At 42.9% G+C, this 20,203-nt stretch overlaps 1 long non-coding RNA gene across 1 annotated transcript in view; it reads right to left on the bottom strand.

The window, feature by feature from the left end:
- The window catches only part of LOC309883595, a 213,054-nt gene that overhangs the window by 115,462 nt on the left and 77,389 nt on the right, over window positions 1-20,203 (bottom strand). The window lies entirely within an intron of this gene.

Genomic DNA, 20,203 nt, shown 5'->3' with positions numbered 1-20,203 from the left:
AAAATATATATTTTGTACAAAATGTCATTTGTGTCGAAAGAATGTTTGGACAAGAAAGTAGTAACTATTATTATTGGCATTATCACAGAACTAAGGCTCCAGTTGTCCTTTCTTAGAAGAGTTAAATTTCTCCTATTATGAAACAGGAAAACAATGTCTGTAAGGAAAAATTTTCCAGCCAATGCCCATCCAAAACTCCAGGTCATCAGCAAATACATCCAAATACACAATAAGGTCACACAAAGAAGTACAGAGAACAGCCCTTTGTCTAGAATATTAAGTACTGGAACAAATAACAGCAACATCTTTATGAGTTGTTCACATTTTTCCCAGCATGGCTCTTTCACGCTGAGGGCTGCTTTTTCTTTCTATCACACTGTATGGATTTTTCTCTTCCATTATCTTTTTCCCACTCCATTACAAGTAAAGCAAATAGCAGGTCTTCTTCTGTAGTCACCTACTAGAGCACCTCTGGAGCTTGCAGATAGATACCAGTAGCCCAAGTAGAAGCTACTTTCTTTAGTGTTTTGTTGTTTCTTTGTTTTGTTTTTGTTTAATGAAGGTGAACACGACAAATATCCCTTCTCTCATTCCTGTCCTTGCAATTTCTTTTGTACCAGAAATGGCCAGGTTTTAACTATAAGCCTTGTCAAGGAAACTAAGAGTACACACAGGTCAGACTGCAAGTCTGTCATACCAGCCTTTAGAGGGGAAAACATAGGTTCAGAGATCAGAACTCCTTTACCTACCATTCAAAGCAAATACAGAAATTATGTAGCTAAATCAGAGTTCACTCAGTCAGTTCATACAAGTGCAGTATAGATGTATCTTAATGGTTACCTTGAATACTCCATTGTCTTTAAAATCCTTCCAATTTCAGCTCTTAGAATCACAGAATATCCTGAGTTGGAAGGGACCCACAAGGATCATTAAGTCCCACTCCTGGCTCCACACAGGACCGCCCCACAATCAGACCCCACGTCTGAGAGTGCCATCCAAACACTTCTTGAACTCCAGCGGGCTCAGGGCCGTGCCCACTGCCCTGGGGAGCCTGTCCCAGTGCCTGACCACCCTCTAGGTGCAGAACCTTTCCCTAATACTCAGCCTGTCCCAGCTCCATGCCATTCCCTTGAGTCCTATCACTGTTACAGGGGAGCGGAGCCCAGTGCCTGCCCCTCCGCTCCCCTGGTGAGGGAGCTGCAGACCGCCATGAGGCCTCCCCTCGGCCTGCTCTGCTCTGGGCTCAACAAACTCAGGGACTTACCTCAAGATTTTCAATAACTACTACTCTTTCTTACTCAATCCTAGTCCCACACTTCTGCCTATACTAAACAATATTTTCTAACACTGCAAAGCCACCTTGATATTATTTTTCGAGCAAATCACGTTCAGCTTTGGTACATGTGGGCCTAATTCAGGATAGCGAAGCCTCTAATACTCACAAGTCCAATCTGATAAGTAGGATCCTTTTTGGAAATATGCACACACAGAAAAGTAAGATTTAAAAATTTAAGCCCACATAAATGAGTAATGCATAAACAGCATCTCCAAGCTTAGACCATGACAGTTTGGGGAAGCTCTCAATGCTGCAAGACTTCTTTTCGCAATAGTGATTTTAGCCACAGGGGTCCTAACAGCTTAACAGGTTTTTAACAAATGTTTTCTATACTGCTGTGGTAAAATGGGGAATAAAAGAAACTCAAAAAGATTGTGTGCACAGAATTTCTTAGTTGTACTTCTCTCCTCCTTCCTTAACTGGTATAGAGAGTGAGAACCCATTGAACCAAGGTCTGTTTGCTCAGTCCAAACATTACTAATGATATGAATTCCAAATAATTTGTTCTTTTCTTTCTCCCCTTGGTTCCTGTGTTCTGCACAACTTCTCAACAAAAAGATCAAGCACTATCTCCTTTCAAAGTGCCTCTAACCGGGTTATTACTGGGAGCATAAAATACACACGTTTATTGCTATTGAACCTACCACAAACTGAGGCCAGCCAATGTTCAGGTTCACTCCTACTGGCAGCTGATAGTTATTTTGCCCTCCTAAAATCTCTTTTACATAAAGGAGAAAAATGCCTCCAGTGTCCATCATGATTGAGTTACATGACTGACCCTTTCTTGAACAAACTTTAGAAACCACGAGTATCCACATCTGAGCAGAAACAGAGATTAAATCCAGTTGTTTGTAGAACTTTTTCCTGCAGAATTTCTCAAAGTTCTTGTCCAAAAAAATCTCCCTCCCATCCCACAGACATGCTGTGCTGGGTCAATAGCTCACTGCCCGGCCATATCTCAACCCACGCCAGGGACAGAGGGAACATTTTGTTCCATTAGTGGCTCCTCGAAGCCAGAACTCCTATTGCTGCAGTGGTTCCCCAGCAGCAGTCACAAGCCTCCTCATACAGTCCTACCAAAACCAGCCATTTCTGGGGGTGATCCCTCCAAATTGGGGTGGTTCTCCATGGTCTTCATTTGTACATCTCAGTCAAGTGAAATTATCCAGCCTCTGGTACCAGAATAACAAAGTGATCACAGAATCACAGAACTGTAGGGGTTGGAAAGGACCTCCACAGATCACTGGGTCTAACCCCCCTGCCAAATCCAAAAAGTTGTCTGAGGGTTTCTGCCACTGCCCAGGGAAAGAGGCTGGGAGATGGAACCAAACAAAATCATTTGGTGAAGTAAAAGAAAACGTGGTGGCAGGCTGGCTGGATGTATACTGATTCTAGCAAATTGTTTCAACTGAAAAACATACATCCCAAAGGGGACATGGGGGATCAAAGCATTTAGATTTTGTAAATCAATACTACTGGTAATTTTTAAAAATTACTTCAGTATGTTTTTAAAACATTCTACAGTTTGAACAAAATAGACCATCTGAGTTAAACAACATGTTCTGTTTGACCTGAAGTGAAATCATTTCCATTCTGTAGTTAGTTTTGTTGTTGTTGTTTGTTTTTAAATATCCTGCTTGTTTGACTCACAGTCGAGACTTTTTTCTTCTGAATTTTCAAATCAGCTAAGCAAAATATGAAAAATGGACTAGCAGCACAAGTCTACTCATGAATTATCTGAGATCCTTGTGTGAGAGGCTTTCTCAGCTATTTGGACTTCTTCTTCCCCTAGAGTTTCTATATGCAAGGAAAGGGAAGGTTGAGGTTTGCAATTCATTCATGTCCATGGGAACCAACCTAGAGCTCTGAAAGCAACAATTCACAGGTTATGTCTCCCTAATATACAGTCATCACTAACTCAGATTGTATTGTCAACTTCTGCTTGGGCTTAGCTTCAAGACTAATATTAAACTATGTTGCTGCATAATTCTGTGGCCATTTCCTTAGCCATAATGCAGGCTAATAGGTCAATCTTGGCTTTTGGTAAGTCATAAAATGGAAAAACTCAGTTATAGGAACTTCAGAATTCTTACTAGACAGCACACTGTAATTCTTGTTTCTGAGTCATACTGCAAAAGCTTTTTATAATATCTTGTGTTTGCTCTCAGAGAAAACGATTACACTTCTGTGCTCTTCCCTGGCTATCCAAAAAGAATTTGAGATTCTCTGTGCAGTGAGAAATGAATGTGCTGCAGGGAACACTCTCACAGGCAGCACGTGTTGGAACTGCAAACCCTGAAGTGCACAAGAACTATTTACATCAATATGTGCTGTGTCCAGGGAAGAAATATCATTACATGCCTCACTCAGTGTGGATGTAGGAATGCATTTTGTTACCTTTTAGGGTACATATACCATTGACATCAGGGATATGATTCAAAAAGCATCCACTGAGCTTCTGTGTTCCCAGCACAGGCTGCCAAGGGCAAGCAGAACTGACTTGTAGCTGACGAAGGAACATCTTTCCCAAGAGAGGACCTATCAAAGCAATCTCACTCACAGATATATTCAAAATGTACCATGCTGTTACTATTGAAGTTCCATTTTTAAATGTGACCCAGGTCATAAGCAGAACTACTTGCCTTCCCATCGCATCTAGTTGGTACTAAAATGATCCAGTAGCGTCATGTTTGACACTACAGCAGAAAGTGCTCACCTAATAGTGTTTGCAGTTGAGTTCTATCAGCAAGCTATAAGTGCACTGCACGTATTAAATCTTTCTACAATATGTAAGGCAAAAAAGCATCACAGATTTTTCCAGTTCATTGTATGTTTGGATATGTAAAGCGGAAGACAGATCTTAAACTCTTTGTCCTTTATATTAGCCACAAGAACATCCATCCCAGACACCTCACCAGACACTTTGCACTAGAAATTCCATACAGTGACTGCACAGAACCTTCACGGATTTTACTGAAAGTAACTGTATGTAGATCTTAATGGTCAGGAACAAAGGACTGACCTTTTCTTGAGTCATCCCCTTTCAATATTGAGAACATGAATTATTTTGAAAAAGAATGTAAAATGACTTAGCAGAAAGCCAGACCCTTCTGTGCAAGTGAGACTGGTGAAACACATCTGTTGTTTTGGAAGGCATCAGCATCACACTGCTCATTCAGTCATGGCCTGGTGACCATTCTGGAAAAGAAAGAGTCACACAAAGGCAGGGAGTGTCGCTGCTCACAGCAGTGCACATCACACAACAAGCCTGGCAAACACCTGTTTTGAGGAGGAGGAATCAAAGCAGTGTCTTGCAGAGAAGGATGATCCAACATGGCAAGTACTGAGAACTATCCAAATTCCAGACATTTCCACACACCCTGTTACCCTGCTGTTTGTGAATATTCACTCTAACGGATGTTTTTCAGAGTAATTGCCATTCTTCTTACCAACAACTTGATCTGTGGGTCATGAAGGGAGTTGACAGTTGAAACAGAACCCCTATTATTCACTATTTCCTACTCTCCTGCTTAAATAATAATAATAAATAAATAAATAAGTCATCTTGTCTTGGAGAAGAAACAATGACTAGCAAATTTTCAAGGGGACAACTTGTGAACAGTTCTGAGGCTGAAATCTGTTTGTATCAACCATCTGTCCAATAGCAGTTCCATGATACTCAAAGGGAAAACACAGCCTGCATCCCTGTTTTGGCACCTCAGTAAAACAGCTTGCTTTCAGAAGCACTCAGTATCCAACGGCCCTCATGGAAGAGGACATGGGCTGCAGATAGCAACACTGGTTTGGACAGATAATAAGCATGGGAAAGAGGTGACCCTTGCTACATCTGCCTTCACCAGTCTGAACACTGATTCGCTCCCTCACATCCACACTACAGGAAAGGCAAAGCCAGCAGGAGGGGAAAAAACAGAACACAACATCCTAAAAAAATCCCTCAAGATTTTTCTAACATATTCCTGGGGGCAAAGGTGGCTGTGGAGACTTAAGGTGTGCATAAAAAATCCTACATTTCCCCACAGCTGGGGTTTGTTATCAGCTTTGTATATCTGTATTGCTCTAAATCTAGCATTTAACAGACATACTTCTAGTAACCGTTTCTAAATTAATAACATTTAAAGGCTGAATATGGGCAGCCTGCAGCTATGTGTGCTGTAGAAGCAGATCTTGCAAGCCTGACTCATAGCAGTAATGGCTTCAGTATCAGCTTCTTAATTATGATGGAAATTACTGAAGCAAATTACCATAAAGGTTTAGGAACATTCAGTCCATTCTGACCCTTCCGGGTCTGTTGCAATATGTATTTGCTTTTTCTTCATAAATGTCAAAATGCCTTCCTTTTTTCACCAGCCTTCTCCTTCTCTTGGGAACATGGAAAGAAACTTCTTTTCACTATGGCAAGGTACCAAGAAGACAGGTGGCTTCATGCGTAAACAATGATAATTGGGAAAGAGGTGATAGAAATTCCACTCTACACAATTCCAAGTCTAGCACACAAGTCCTCCACAGTGTACGAGGTTGCTTGAGGCAGAAAGAGGTTACCCACGTCACTAAATCTTAACTCACAATCATGAATAGGTCTTCGACACATCTATGGTCCTTCACGCACTCCAATTCAGAGCAACTATTCCAGAATTTCAGAGTCACATACACTTAGATGGGGAGAAAAACAAACAAACAAACAAACAAACACTATACTAGCTGAAAAAAAAAAAAAAAAAAAAAAAACACCACAATCTTTTGCACCGAAGTAGCCTTTACAGCCTGACCAAGGGAGGCAAAACCTTATACTAATGTTTGCAAGTAACAAATTTCAGGAAAAATAAGAGTCTGCATAATGCATAACAATTCTCTGGGAAAGAGCTAAAACACTATCAATTTAACTTCACGTCTTTGCTTCAGCAAATGCAGTTTTTAAAGGAGCCCTAGTGTTGAAAATTATCATTTTCCTGCTCTTAGAGAACTGCCATTGTAAGATAAGTCAGAACAAATTCAAGGCATTAGCCCATTTTCAGTAGGGAATTCCTGCAGATTGGATTAACCAAGATTTACTTGGTTTGCTTATGTTCTTATGTTCTGTCTGCTCGTGTTGTCTTTGTATAAGTTCCAGTGAGCTCCTCTGGAATTAACGTACTGATAGGGTCATGCCAGGGTAACCTCATCTGAGATGTACCAGATTTTCACTGGCACTTACTGGATCTTAATAGCACATTTGAACTCGTGTGTACTTACATATATAGGCTGAGAGAGGGGGGCTGCAGGACCAGCAAACTGGCCTTCAGCGTCTCACGTGAACTTGTGTGGCGTGATCAGTCACCACAGCTTTTGTCCCAGAAACAAGCACTTCCCCCTGTGTTCTCATACCTCCATGGACTGGGAACAGAGTGTTCCTTCCCATGCTCCGACCAGGAGGACGACGAGGGGCTGGCCCCAAGGGGTGATAATGAAAATGCCTTGGTAATGAACCCATCTGGTGATGTCCTCATTGGCCTGGCTTTCACTGCCAAGAAACTCAGCAGGGGTCACCCACTCTTTAGAGCAAACATATGTACAATACGTACGGATTTTACTTTCCCTGAGATTTTCACCCCACCCCCCTCTGCTAATGTTTTAAATACTTTCCCTGAAAATAGTTCTCTGTAAGAACGGCTGCTAAGCAGATCTCCGAATTCGCTGCTATGCAATGTAGCGACCCGACCTTTTCAAGGGAAGAGTTTTCCAAACGAAGCCAAGCACTTGACGTGACAGGGCCCTCGCTTCCCAAACACCACAAGTTGATGAATTTCAAGGCAATGCTTAAATTGTGAATCTGTAAAGGCTAGGACCTGCTTTCTGGTGCTGGGGCTGAGTGACTTGTCCCCAGAGCTAGATGTCGTTCCACATGAAAAAAGTGCATCATGGCAAAAAATGAAAACAGCCTTTGGCCATACCAGCTCCAAGCACATTTGGGCATCATCTGATGGAGCAACAACTGGGCCAGGCCATAAGCTTGCCACCAGGGTACTAACACCGTAACAGCTGGTTGTATGGCAGCCCTCAAGCTTGTACCCTGGTCTTATCCCATTGTTACAGAGCCATCCCAGGACATTGGCTAGGCCAGACACCTCCTAAAGGACCAGCTCCTGGCACCCAGGGCCTGACACTGAGGCACCAAGGCCTTCATCTGCACCCAAACTCTGCAGCACAGGTCCATCGTCCTCCATAGACAAAGCACTGGGTCTTCTTACATCCTAACAGACACAACAACAACTGACAAACCAACAGGATAAAAGGTCTGAAACGGACAGAAGCCCACCAACACCTGTGTCAAGGGCTGACACTGATCCAAGCCTACTACCAGAGGATTTTGAGGAAATGTCCAACAAACAGAACTAATGGGACAAGCAGCACCTTCGGCCCCAGTGGCCTGGAGAAGGTCTCCCATAGCTCAAAAGTGCCCTCCTCTGGCTGATTTTGACAGAATCATCTATAATTACATGGATAACACTTTCTGTGGGAAGCAATGATTAAAAGTCAGCTGTTAAGCGACCACTGAAGGGCAATTTACCCTGCAGGAGGAGGTTTTTCAAAATGGTATGAGAGATGGGCTAACTGCACCATGACTTCCATGACAGTCAATGCTCAGGAAGCAACTCTTACCCTCTGGTGAAGTCCTCAGTAAGGGTTTTCACTTCAGACTAGCTTATGCTTCTGAAGCCTCATGCTTTATGGCTCTCAAGATAGGCACTGAAAAGAACTACTTTTCATAACCAAGTTCTGAGTTACAGAAGACAAATTTCTGGCTCACAAGTTTCCATACTGCTAAGTCATCTCTGGACTACCATCTCCAAGCAGTTGCCTGACATATCCCAGATGTCTATTTTAGAAGACGACAAATCATGCCCTAGAAACGCCTGTTTTCTCTTCGCTGACTGTAACGGCAGTCTAGACAGTGAGCACAGATGGAGATCTCAGTATTTGCTCAGGTGAATCACTCCCCCGTAGACTTAAAGTTTCAAAACTTTACCCTTCACCCAAGCTTAAAAGTTGCTGTACTAATGAAATTAATGATGAAAACTATCTACAGATATCTTAGGAATCTCTGACTTACCTATTTGTCACTGCATGTGTATTCCACCTAGGTATGTCACAGCATTTTTTTTCTTCATTTTATTTTAATACAATGGGGAAGTTCCCCACTTTCATGAGAAGATTCCCCACTTTCCACGAACTAGTAAGTCTTGGAGTTATTCTTGCTCATCCTGGTGTAACTTGGATATTTCCTGAAGTTGAGCTTGCATTTAAAGATATTTGCTACATAATCACCATTTATGCTTATATACTTTATCCATTCATTTAAATCAATTTAGAATCTCATTACTCAGTTGTCTTATGCCATATTTTTCAACTGAGCCTCCTTGATTAATTGATGTCAGGAGGGAGCTGACTAGAACTACAACTTTTGAGCCACTGTCCAAATATTTAGGAATGTTAAAAATGGTCTAAGAAAAATAAAAATAAAAACATAGCTTTGTAAATCATTAGAAGTATATGTGCAGGCAACCCTTAGGCAACTCTCAGTGGGATTCTTTTTATATGTCATTAACCTGATCTGCATGATACCGACACAAAGACACCACTATTGTACCAGTCCTGCATTTAATAGAAGAGGACATACTTTCAGAAAAGAACTAGTGAAAGGCAACTGAGCTGTAACTTTGAGCTGTAACTTTTTCTGCAGTACAGAAGCTTATTGTGGAAAGCCCTAATAGGAGGGTCACCTTCTTCAAGGGCAAATTTCTGCCAGCATGAGTTAAGGCTGACTTCCCTCATCACAGCTTGGGATTTGCCTTCCTAAAGTCTCCTCCAGTTTGACAGCACCATTCATATCACCATCCTTCTGGCTAAAAACACTTTCCACTTGATTACAAATCATTCCTTGATAGTTTGCCTCTCCACGTGGTAGGGAGTAGTCCTGTTTTCAGTTGGGAGGGCTGTCTGGCATGACATGCAAACCACCTAAGATGTTTGCTTCAATTCCCAGCAGCCAGGACAGAGTGTATTTGAACTTCTTGGAACATGCCAGACTTTGGGGTTTCTTGCTTGTAATGGTAATTGAGTTTCCTCGCTTTGATTTCTGCACCAAGCCATGGGTGACAGAAATACTCTTCATTTTTCACTTACGTAGATAGCTCCACTCTTAGATATAATTGCATAAGTTTATTTGGTCAACTCAGCCACTTTGTTCTGCTAACATCTCTGCCCCCACCTGTCCTCTTAAGTTTGTGACTTGGCTTGGAGATTTCTATGCAGATTATTAAAGATTTATTAAGTCTAGCCTCTCAAAAAGAATATAGATGGTATTATTTTAAAAATAATAATAATAAATCATATTTTTTTCTTTTCCAGTTTGGTGATAGTAGAGCTACACCAGCCTGCCTACCCTCCCTTCCAGTCCAAAGGCTGTCTGGGTGGAACCGATGCTACAACTTGGCACAGGGTCTATGTTACCACTGGCTACTGAAGAGGAGGATGCAAGCCAGCTATAGCTGAGAAAAGTCAAGTCTTCTTGCCTTACCATTAACACTGGAAGCTTTATTATTATGAAATGTTTTTAAAACAGCACTGTCAAAAGGCCAAGAACAGGGCTCTTTGGGCACTATACAGCTACAAGGAGGTAGACAGTCACTGCCTGGCTTGTAATTTAGAGAAGAGAAAAGCAAACAAAAACAAAGCAAGCAAACAAAACCAAAAACAAAACACACACAGGGCAGGAGAAGGGGTGTTCCGGCTCTAATTCTGAGATGATGTCTTCTGTTTGTGAACTCCCTTTCCCCATGAATGTTACTTTTGAATTGCTGCTATGGGAGATATCTATGTCTGTGCTTCTGCTGGTCCACTGTGGATAATACTAATTAAGCAAATTTTAAGTAGAAGATAAGAGTAAATTTCTCAGAATCCCTGCCAGAAAATTGGGTAGTTTGGCTTGGCAGACTGGAAAAAAAGCCTGACATATTGTGTCAATATCACAGGATCTGCCTTTCTTTAAATATATAAAATCTCTCGTGGTTACAGTTTAACATATAACCATTCTCTTTTAAATTCTGCTTTCAGTAGTTTCTCAGCACCAAGATTCAGCTTCGTCTATTCCAGTCCTTTTCACAGCAGCCAAATCTAGAAATAGATTTTAACACTTCACATTTTCACAATCACTTTAATCAAAACTTTGAAGAGCTCTGCAAACATTTATTAACACTTGAACAACTCCCCAGGTCTGTTGTAGGGGTTTCTCGAATTATCCCTAATGTATAGACAGAGTAACTAAGGTAACAGTAGGCAAAAAGTATTTGACTTCCCACTTCCAAGCTGTAGTGTGTTAGCTATTAGATAATTCTTCTACTGAGAACAGCTTAATTATGCAGTGTACAAATATTGACTGCTTGTGCTCAAGGATCACTCTCAAAATCTCCTTCAAACATAGCTGCATCAATCTCGTTTCACACAGAAATTGCAGCCTATTTGCTAAGTTCACACAGGAATATTGGCTGACAGAAACCTGGACTGAAAGTTTCAGTGCAGACCCTGCCCAAAAGCAGCCCTCAGCTTTGAAGTTCAAGAAGTAGAAGACCTCCCTAATTAAAAATGAGGGACCCTACATAAATAACCTATTCTCCTCCCGAGTTACGTGGCTGCAAAGCAGGGCATGCAGGGCTGGCACTTGGGTCCCTGTCACCAACCACCCGTAGCAAAGGCCAGTCCTTGCTATGACACAGCCAGTGGGGCCAGCCCCAGCCTCAATCCACCCACTCCCATGCATTTGGAAACACGTTTTTCTGACAATAGAGAGATAATAAATAAATAAATGCACCTTTTCCAGGCTTGGAAAATGTCCTGAACAATTGCCTCCCTTCCACCCCATTACTAATCACTGGAAACAGCTGTTCTTTTTTTTTTTTTTTTTTTTTTTTTTTTTTAATATTATTCTAATCAACTGTTTCTGGCAAAGGAAGACAGAATAGGAAGAAAAAAAAATCTATATGTCCCTCCACACAGCTGAAAAAGGTAAAGGCAGCTATTTTATAAAAACCTTCAGCTCCCTAGAAATTGGGCTGAGACACCTTAAATTCTTCCTGTGTAAGCCATCAATTAAGATTTCTCCGTACTCTAAGTTACATCAGTACCCAAGAAAGGAAAATCCATTTTTCATTTCCACTCCTCTGTCCCATCCAGGTCTCATGAACAGCTAATGAAGCAATAGGTTCATATTTTGCCAGTACCTGCTAGGGTAGGTCAACCTAGAACAGCTTGAAGCTATTAAAATGGTTCTATATATTTCTGTGAACAAATGTATCATAAAGTCAAAATGATGAAGTGCCTGGTACAAATAGGTTTTGAAAACAGTCAAGAACTGTTTGTTCCCAGCCCTGGAGGAGTTACGGATCCCTGAGATGGACCATAGCTGCCAAAGGAATCTAGAGATAAGGGCCTTTAACATTCATCCCCTTCAAGGTTTCAGGGGGGAGGGATGGAAGCCAATTATGTTGTGTCCATAAAACCTTCAAAGCTGAAGGTGATGCGACTTGTACACTGCTTAAAAAAAGTCACCACAGAGATGGCAAAATAAACGCAGAAAGGAAGAGCCAAGGGTGAACTTCTATGCAGACAGGCGAGCTCCTCAGCTGCTAGGAACAAGCCCAGTTTACACTAGCTGGCAGCCTGATTCCTTGGGTTTGGGTCCTGTTGTTTTGGTGAGTTCTGTTTGTCTCCTAAAGACGATAATCAAGCTGTTCAGGGGTATTTTTCTCCCCCATTTCCATTCTCATCGTCCCCAGATCCAGCTCCCAAAAAGCTGAACAGACCCCCATGGCCTCAGCAGAAGAGATGGGGCTTTACAACTGTTGGTGGCAGCTGAATTCTGTGGTGAGGAGCAGGTTATGGCAGCAGGACCACAGGTCTGCCCCTCCATGGTCTTCAGCAGCCTCATCACCATGGCAATAGAGAAGGGACATCACTTGGAGGAAAGCCTGGGGCAAACATCGAGAAGAGATTCAACCTGGGAACACTGAGATAGGGCACATCTGACCCAAATCCTCTGTTGCAGGTAATCCATTCCTGATGAGCTCCTGTGAGCACCAGGTGACAGAAGATGAGCATTTATCAGCCACCACTACTCCCAGTGGGCCACACTGAGCTGAGCACTACACACAAGACTCTTCAGCAGGTGGGGGCATCTTTGGTTTTTTGAAAGATCTCCCTATTGCTTTTCTAAGTATTGGAGGAAGATGGTGAAAGGGCTAAGCTCTCCTAATTATTTTGCCACAACAAAACCCTGATGGGTTCAGCCACAGCAGCCTGTGCCCCTGAGTGGACTCCTAGGTTGGTTTTGTCCTGGTTAACATCAACAGTACCTAGGGAAAACTACTACAGGCTGAACCCATCCTAAGTGCACTCTTCAGTCGGCCAATATGGGCTTATGGTGATTTGATATTTCAACATAGCTACAGGGAAAGGAATGAAGCAAAACCACATTGCTTAAAATCAGGTTTTAAATGACTTGGTCAGGTTGGTACATTGGCCAAGACAAGGAAGAGAATTATTCAAAGAAGGAACTGTGAGACTTGATAGAAAAACAATGACATCCAGTCTCTCTACATGAATATATTTATTAGCACAGCACCATCGGTGACAGCAGTGATGAAAAACTTTGGGGAAAAAAAAAGAAAACCTACTACAAGCAAGTAATAAATATGCTTAAGCAATAAATATAGCCCAACTCTCAGTTTTGATCAGGCAGGACTCGCACAACTACAGGTCAGCCCTGGAACATAAAAACCCTCCTGTCATCGAGCCAAACAGCCTTCCAAATATCACTCCTCCTCCCACCGCCTTCTGGGTTTTGCAGGAATTGTTTCTTGATGGTCAACCCTCAGCTCCATCTGTTGCATCGTGACGACCCTTTGCATGCAAGAACAGAAGAGCAGGGCTTGTTGCTGAGCTGATAAAGGAATGTGGCAATTAAGAAAAAAAAAAAATTGAGATTCAACAGCAGGCCTTGCAGTCAGGGGGCACTTGAAAATCAAAAAAAAAGGAGCAGAGCTCCTGAGGGTCTCTTGTATTTTTTTTTTTTTTGCACTGAGCAAGGAACAGGTGTTCAGCTATTCCATAGCCAGGAGCATCATTCCAGTCAGAGATGCCTCTCCAGCGTCAAGGGTTTTCCAGGAACACATTTGCACTCATTAGCAGTTATTGCCACAACGGAACAAGTCAGCACAAGCTTGGGGTGCTGGCACAAATATAAACTTGGTTGCTGTCCAGAAAAGCATATTAAGTTTGTTTGAATGAGGCGAAGGGAGCCATAGGGAAACAAAGCATCCTCTAGGTACATTTAGCTAATCATGAAAAAGTAGAGGAAAAGGGAAACAAAAGTAGTTGTGTGTTGACTTGCATGTCCAAATATCATCATAAAGATACTTTGCCAGGCCCGATGCTCACACTCACACATTAGACTTGCCTATTCAAGCACTGGGACTATGGGTATATACCAGGTAATGTTCAGGAAAATGCACCTAATTAACTTTTTGCACATATCTCCTCATTACATGCTCAGAAATAATTCTGCCAGTTGTGCACCCCAGACCGTTTGAATGTCTGGGCCTGCATTTTCACTGGGTTTGACATTTATTCAATAACCCAGGAACTCACAGGCAGCCAGCACTTCACATTTCCACAGCCTCTGCAGACAGAAGTCAGCTTTCAATGAGGATCTGAAGGCATCGGCTTATATCACTTCTCAGACACAGCACGCAATTTTAACTAGGTTCTGTCTAATTTTATTTAGGCATTAACTCATTACATGAACAAATCTGATCCATGGCAGTAATTGCTCTAACAGCCACTGTCTGGCCACCCTCGGCTCTACATCTCCTCAGCAGCAGCCTCGTGGGAGAGGCTCTGGTCCTGATGGACATCAGAACCAAGCCTTCCTTTCCTGCCAAGAAGTAGCTTTCATTCACATCTGCCAGCTCAGAGCTAGGCCAAGAACTAGAGCCTCGCGTGGAATATCAGAAGCAACCAGACTTCCTTGAACACTTTTCAAAGAGGATGCAAAGCCTGTGTTCTGGATAAATGAATAAACTACTTGTGCAAAATCTACTGGTCGAGAGCATTAAGTCTGCATTACCTGCAGTACATACTCCCATTTTCAGCCTACCTGCTCTCTCTGAGCTTTACCACAGGAACAGAAGCAGCTGCATCTCTCACCTTCCTCAGCTTTTGGGCGGGCAGCTTGCTTTTTCCCTTCCCTCTGTGACCTAGGAATCCCAAACCCTGACAGCACAAACCAGGGCAAATCTGTCCTCGGAGCTTGTATCCAGAGAGAAGCACCTTGTCTGTAAGTCTGCTTGCTGCTTCAGTTAAGTGTCTGAAGGTCTCACGGGATCTCTGCTGGAAGCTGAGTGGGCTGTACCAGAGTGTTCGCACTCTTAATTCAGATTTTGATGACAGAGAGGCATGGAACAGCACCGACTTCAAACAACTTCAAACACACTGAATCTGCTTCGTTGCCTGACCAAGAGCACCACAGCCACACAGGCACAATGCTGAATGGCTACGAGCTGTGTTGGCTCAAATTTGTTCAAAACATTTCAACATGTTAACTTTGTACCAGCAGGCTTTCTGCCAGATCAAATATCACCTGCCTGCACCATGCTAGCTGTATGCTGGTTCAAGTATTCCCCCATCCTTTTGCCACCAGCGTAAAGCTGAAATAAAACAGCAAAGCTGGTGTGAATCCTGCATCTTGTGCTTGAAGTGAAGGTAACTGTGTTCCCATCCCTGACCTACATCAGTTTAGTTCCTCTGGATGCACCAATCTGGTACGGTACAACCACAGCCAGTCATTACACAACCATTTTCTCCAGGAAGAAATGGAGTTGGAGAAGTTCTCACTTTCCTCCTGACCCAGGTTTCCTGTTCCCACCCCTGCACCTCAATTTACCTCCTGCTTGGTCATGCTGATGCAACTGGTGGCAGGGCTATGAGCTAAACTGGGTCAGGCAGTTCTTTTGGATAGCAGGGCGATTTGGTTTTGTGGGTTTTGGTGGTCTTTTTTTTTATTTTTAATTTTGGTTCATCTCATGTCTCCGCAAAGAGCTATCTCAGCACAGCTGAGGGGGCAATGAAGCGTGCGGTTTAGCGCCAGCAGCAAGTGGCCAAAGGTGGGGCAGAGCTTTTAAATTGCCTCTGCTGCTGGGGAAAACGTTCACGAAACTGCACCCTGGGTAAAGCAGCTGCCAACCTCCCGAGCAAGCTATCGGCACAGCATTTGCATTTGAACCGAGAGAAAAATCCCCAAGGAGCAAGTCTAGGCAGGTGGCTAGTCTGGAGTTGGTCAGAGGTGGGATGGAAGGAGGGCATTCTTCATGAAAGCTGGGTAAACAGTTCCCCAGGCTGCTGCACTCCACGAGGATTTTAGGTTGTTTCCCAAACGTTTACCTATCTATCTGTACCTTTGCCTTAAGCTTTAATAAACAAAGCTTCCCTCAGCTCTGCTACGAAACCCGTCTAGGGTCATGGGACCAGACTCTGCGCACTGGGAAAGTTCATCTAGCTAATTAATTACTGCTCCTGCCTCCCTCAGCATCAGAGAACCAAGCCAGGTCCTTCGGCTCCAACTGCATGAACTAATAGGAAGGCCCTTTTAATTACAGTTAGGGACTGCATCCTCTGTAGTTTGCAGCCATCAAGCCCGGTCCCCAGCAGGGAATTTTCCCTGTTGCAGCATGCAGAAAACCAACGGGAGCCACAAGCGTGGGCCAGGCTGCGGGAAGCCTCAGCTCCTAAATTGATGCTGAGTCTTGCTGAGGGTGCTAATGGCACAAACCCTTCCAGCGCCACACCTGCTGCCAGCCACTCGGCGTAACCCCATCCTCGACGCTGCACGCTGCAGGATTTTTATCTGCTTGCCCATTTCGGAGGGGGGAAAGAGTGAGAAAGAAAGGGGGAGGCGAGGGTGGTAGCGGGATTACCACATATAGTCATTATAATCATTAACCACAGAGCACTAAATGAATCATTAAGCATCACAACAGATCCACACATGCTTTGCTTCTTAAAGCTTCCTGACTTGCCTCTGTTTTCTGTACAAATGCCCAGTGATTGTTTCAAGAAACCAAGCACATTTCCAGTGTTAGTGCTGCAGCTCCTTCCAAAAAAATAGCTAAACAGATGAAGCTCTGCTGAAGGAACAGATCTGTTTATAGAACATACTTTTCTTTCACTAGACCAAATATATTCAGCCCTCTCAAATAAATATGTACGTTAAAAACTTGATAACTGGCTAAATCGGAAAAAAATGGAATAGCAAATGGGAAATTATGTAACTAAGAGCGAGTTCAATGAGAACATGCATTTAAAATACTTTATTCATGCTCTTTCAAGGTTAAATCTGGGCTTTTTTAAATCAAAATTTTAATGACTTAATAAATGCTTCCATTAGAGACAGAAAGAAAACATGTGAAGGAAAAGGATTTTTTTTAAAGCCTTCAATTTTTAATACTTATAACCTAAACTTTGCCTTATACTGAAATATAAGTATATGAAAATGAATCAAACTAAATAGAGCAATACTGACTTGTTCGCTAAAAAACAAACAAAAACCACCAAAACCAAAACGAAATACTATAAATCTTTTTTTGTTGTTGTTGCTGCTTTTTTTCCTCCAGATTCTATTGTTCCTGTTACTCAAGCAGCTATTTCCACAGTCAGATGCTTGCGACAGTACCTGGCAGCAGTCTCACTAAGTGAGCCGAGTTATTACAAAACGCCTTCGCGACGGCAGACAGAACTGCTCCATTCAGCCCTCCTCAACTGAGCCACTTTTGGCTTCTGCTCCGAATCGCCCCCCCCAAACAGCCCTCCCCATATCACGGGGCTCCCGAGACCACGCCAACAGAATCAAAACCCCGGGAAAGCACAACAGGATTAAAAAATACGGAGGAAAGACGCCAGCCAGCAGTTTATCCGCAGACATTAATAAAATGTAAAGCTGTAAACACACCACCATAATCTCCCAACCTTTACTCAGGTATAAAGGTACGGACCCTGGCTCCACACACGCTTGCACAGCACAGAACCGGCTGAAAGCAGCAAGTAATAATAATTAGGCAAGGAACAGTTGCCTTCATTGATTCAGCTCCTTCAAATAAAGGTTGCAGGAGCAGACGCAAGACTATGCACGATATCTTTCTAATCCTTCAGCTTTATGCCAGTCTAACAGAGGATGTGTGCTCCATCCATCAGCAGAGCCCTGAGTACACAGGTAATCCAGCAATAATCACCGCAGCTCTATCGGTCCTGATAATATCGGCTTATCTATCAGCCGCCTCTGCAGTTTATACGAGCTGCTTATCTCCAAGAGCTATTAGGTCTGAACTTTAGTTCAGTCTTTTGTTTGATCTTGTTTCTTCTGCATTCATTTGAAGCTCCGCATATTGTGCTTTTAATTTCGTATCGAAACGCATCAGAGCCTGTAATATTATTCCTGCTACTGATGCAACACGGTCTTAGCAACAATGAGAACAGGGAGCGAGTCATGAAAATAATAAACCATGCTAGGTCTGGAGGCTATGAAATCAGTTCAAACATACTGCGGGGAGCTGTGCTGCCTGCACTGAGACACATGGCTTTCCATGGGCACCAGCCCATTTATGAGTCATGAAACATAATGGAGTATTGTTGAAAGCTTTGGGACCATGAGAAATTATCTACTGCCCGGCATGGGGAATGGTATAAACTGGCAAGGAACTGGAGTTAAATTCTTTTACAGAAATGAAATCAGACAGCCTTGGCCTGCTTTCCAGTATATAAAACCACAAATCATGAGGATAACTCCTTAATTAGGATTATTTTTTATTATTTTCTCTTAGTTGCCACTGCACCAACCAACCAGGAAGGCCAACATTTTTCTGTCCCTCGCAGAATTATAATAATGCATAGGACATAAAGACAAAAAGGAAGGGGGTAGATGAAACCAGTGTCTCAGCATGAGCTACAAAAGCAAACGCACCTTTTTCTCCCCTGCAGCATGTGACGTTCCGTCACGCTGAGGATTTGGTACACATGGGCAAGTAGAACAAAAACCATTTGCTTAATGCTATGGTGTGATAATGACACGGTGCCATAGGTGTGCATCTCTGCACAGAGGAGAGCCGTCAGTGTGGGAGGCAGCATGTTCTGCAGGGGAGAGCACAAGTCTGGAAGCCACTTTGATCTAAACCTCATCATCCTTCTGGTTCCTGTGCCTTTAGAGTAGAAAATTTGAAATGGCCCTCCAGTTGAGAAAGCAAAAATACCTACTTTAAAACGAATGTTGGAGCACTCAGGAAACTGCACAACTGTAGGAATGCAGAACACACGTAGGAACACATACCTTCATGGATGGAGAGAGTCCAGAGGATAGTCAGACTCTCCTCAGTGGTATCCCAAGAAAGGGCAAAGAGCAACGGATACATTAAAAGACAGGAAACTGCATTTAACTATAAGAAATAAAGCTATTTTACCATGAGGATGATCAAACACTAGAACAAGTTTTGCAAAGAGGTCGTGGAGTCTCCGTCCATGCAGATATTCAGTGCAGCCCTGAACAACCTGCGTTAGTCATCCCTTCTTTGAGCTGGGTGAGGAGAAGGGACTGGAGTGGGTGACCTTCAGAAGTCCCTGCCAACATTATGACCTTCAGAGGTCCCAGCCAACCTCAGCAGTGCTGGGGTTTTGGGGAGCACTCCCTCCATTCTGTGTGCCCAGGACACTGCACTAGAACTGGAAACACAGCAGTAAGGGGTCAGCACAACCTGCCCAGGTCAGCTGCCTCCATGAAAGCACACAAGCATAAAGCCAGGCTACAACGGGCATCTAGATCAGATGCTCAGTTATCATCCTAATCAATAGAAATGCAGAAATCCAGAAGAGCTAAACAGAGATAATGGGAACGTTCGTTTGAATATTTTTTACAGATTTATCCCTTCCACACTCACACCTCTTGCATTAGCTTGCCATGAGCTTTGGAAAGAACAGATTTTACTGGCACAAGCACCTATGGAAAGCAAAGTTTACTGTTGTGTTTGCTTTGGAAGTGCTTACACACTCATCCAGCCGGGGAGACAATAACAATATTGTGTGTATTCCCTCACTAATTTCAGGTAACTGATATAATCTAGGTATTGATTTTATTATTTGGTATTCAGTAAGCCCAGAAAGGTGAAAAAAGCCTGAAGACTCACAGCTGTTAAATCAGTTGCTAACCTGGACTTAAAACACATTACAGGAAATTATGGTCAGTGTACCACTGGTGAGCAAGCAAAAAAAAGGACAGTACTGTACGGATATTCACTGGGAATCATTCAGTCTACACATGCAGCCTTATTTTCCATGTGCAGCAGTTGCATCATGTTACAGAACCAAAAATAAATCAGGAGCTCATTTCCACCCCCAGCTATGGATTATCTGAGGTGGGTCCAAGACAACCTCCCTTCTCTTTCCTTCACATGGAAATCTCAAATTGGTCAAAAGCATAGATACTGAATGAAGCACGTGATTAATTTTGACAATGACATTTTTGCTTAAGTTCAAGAAGACATCAGCAGCCCTTACAGACCTCATTCTGGCTCAAAATTTACAAATCCTCATGAGCTGTAAAGGCATAGCACATCTACTAGAGTTCAAAACAGAGGGCCTGGTTTGCAGAGAGAATGGGTAGGTACAACTCTGGAAGCTGAGGGCAGACAGCATTTCCAAATTATTGTCCTTAATATGACAACATAAGTAGGTGCATCTCACTGCTGGCACCCAGGTTTTTAAAAGCTGGGTTTGAGC

The sequence above is a fragment of the Aythya marila genome (genome assembly GCF_965140915.1).
Source record: "Aythya marila genome assembly, chromosome: 14".
Classification (NCBI taxonomy): Eukaryota; Metazoa; Chordata; class Aves; order Anseriformes; family Anatidae; genus Aythya; species Aythya marila.
This window is presented reverse-complemented; position numbering and strand designations above follow the sequence as displayed.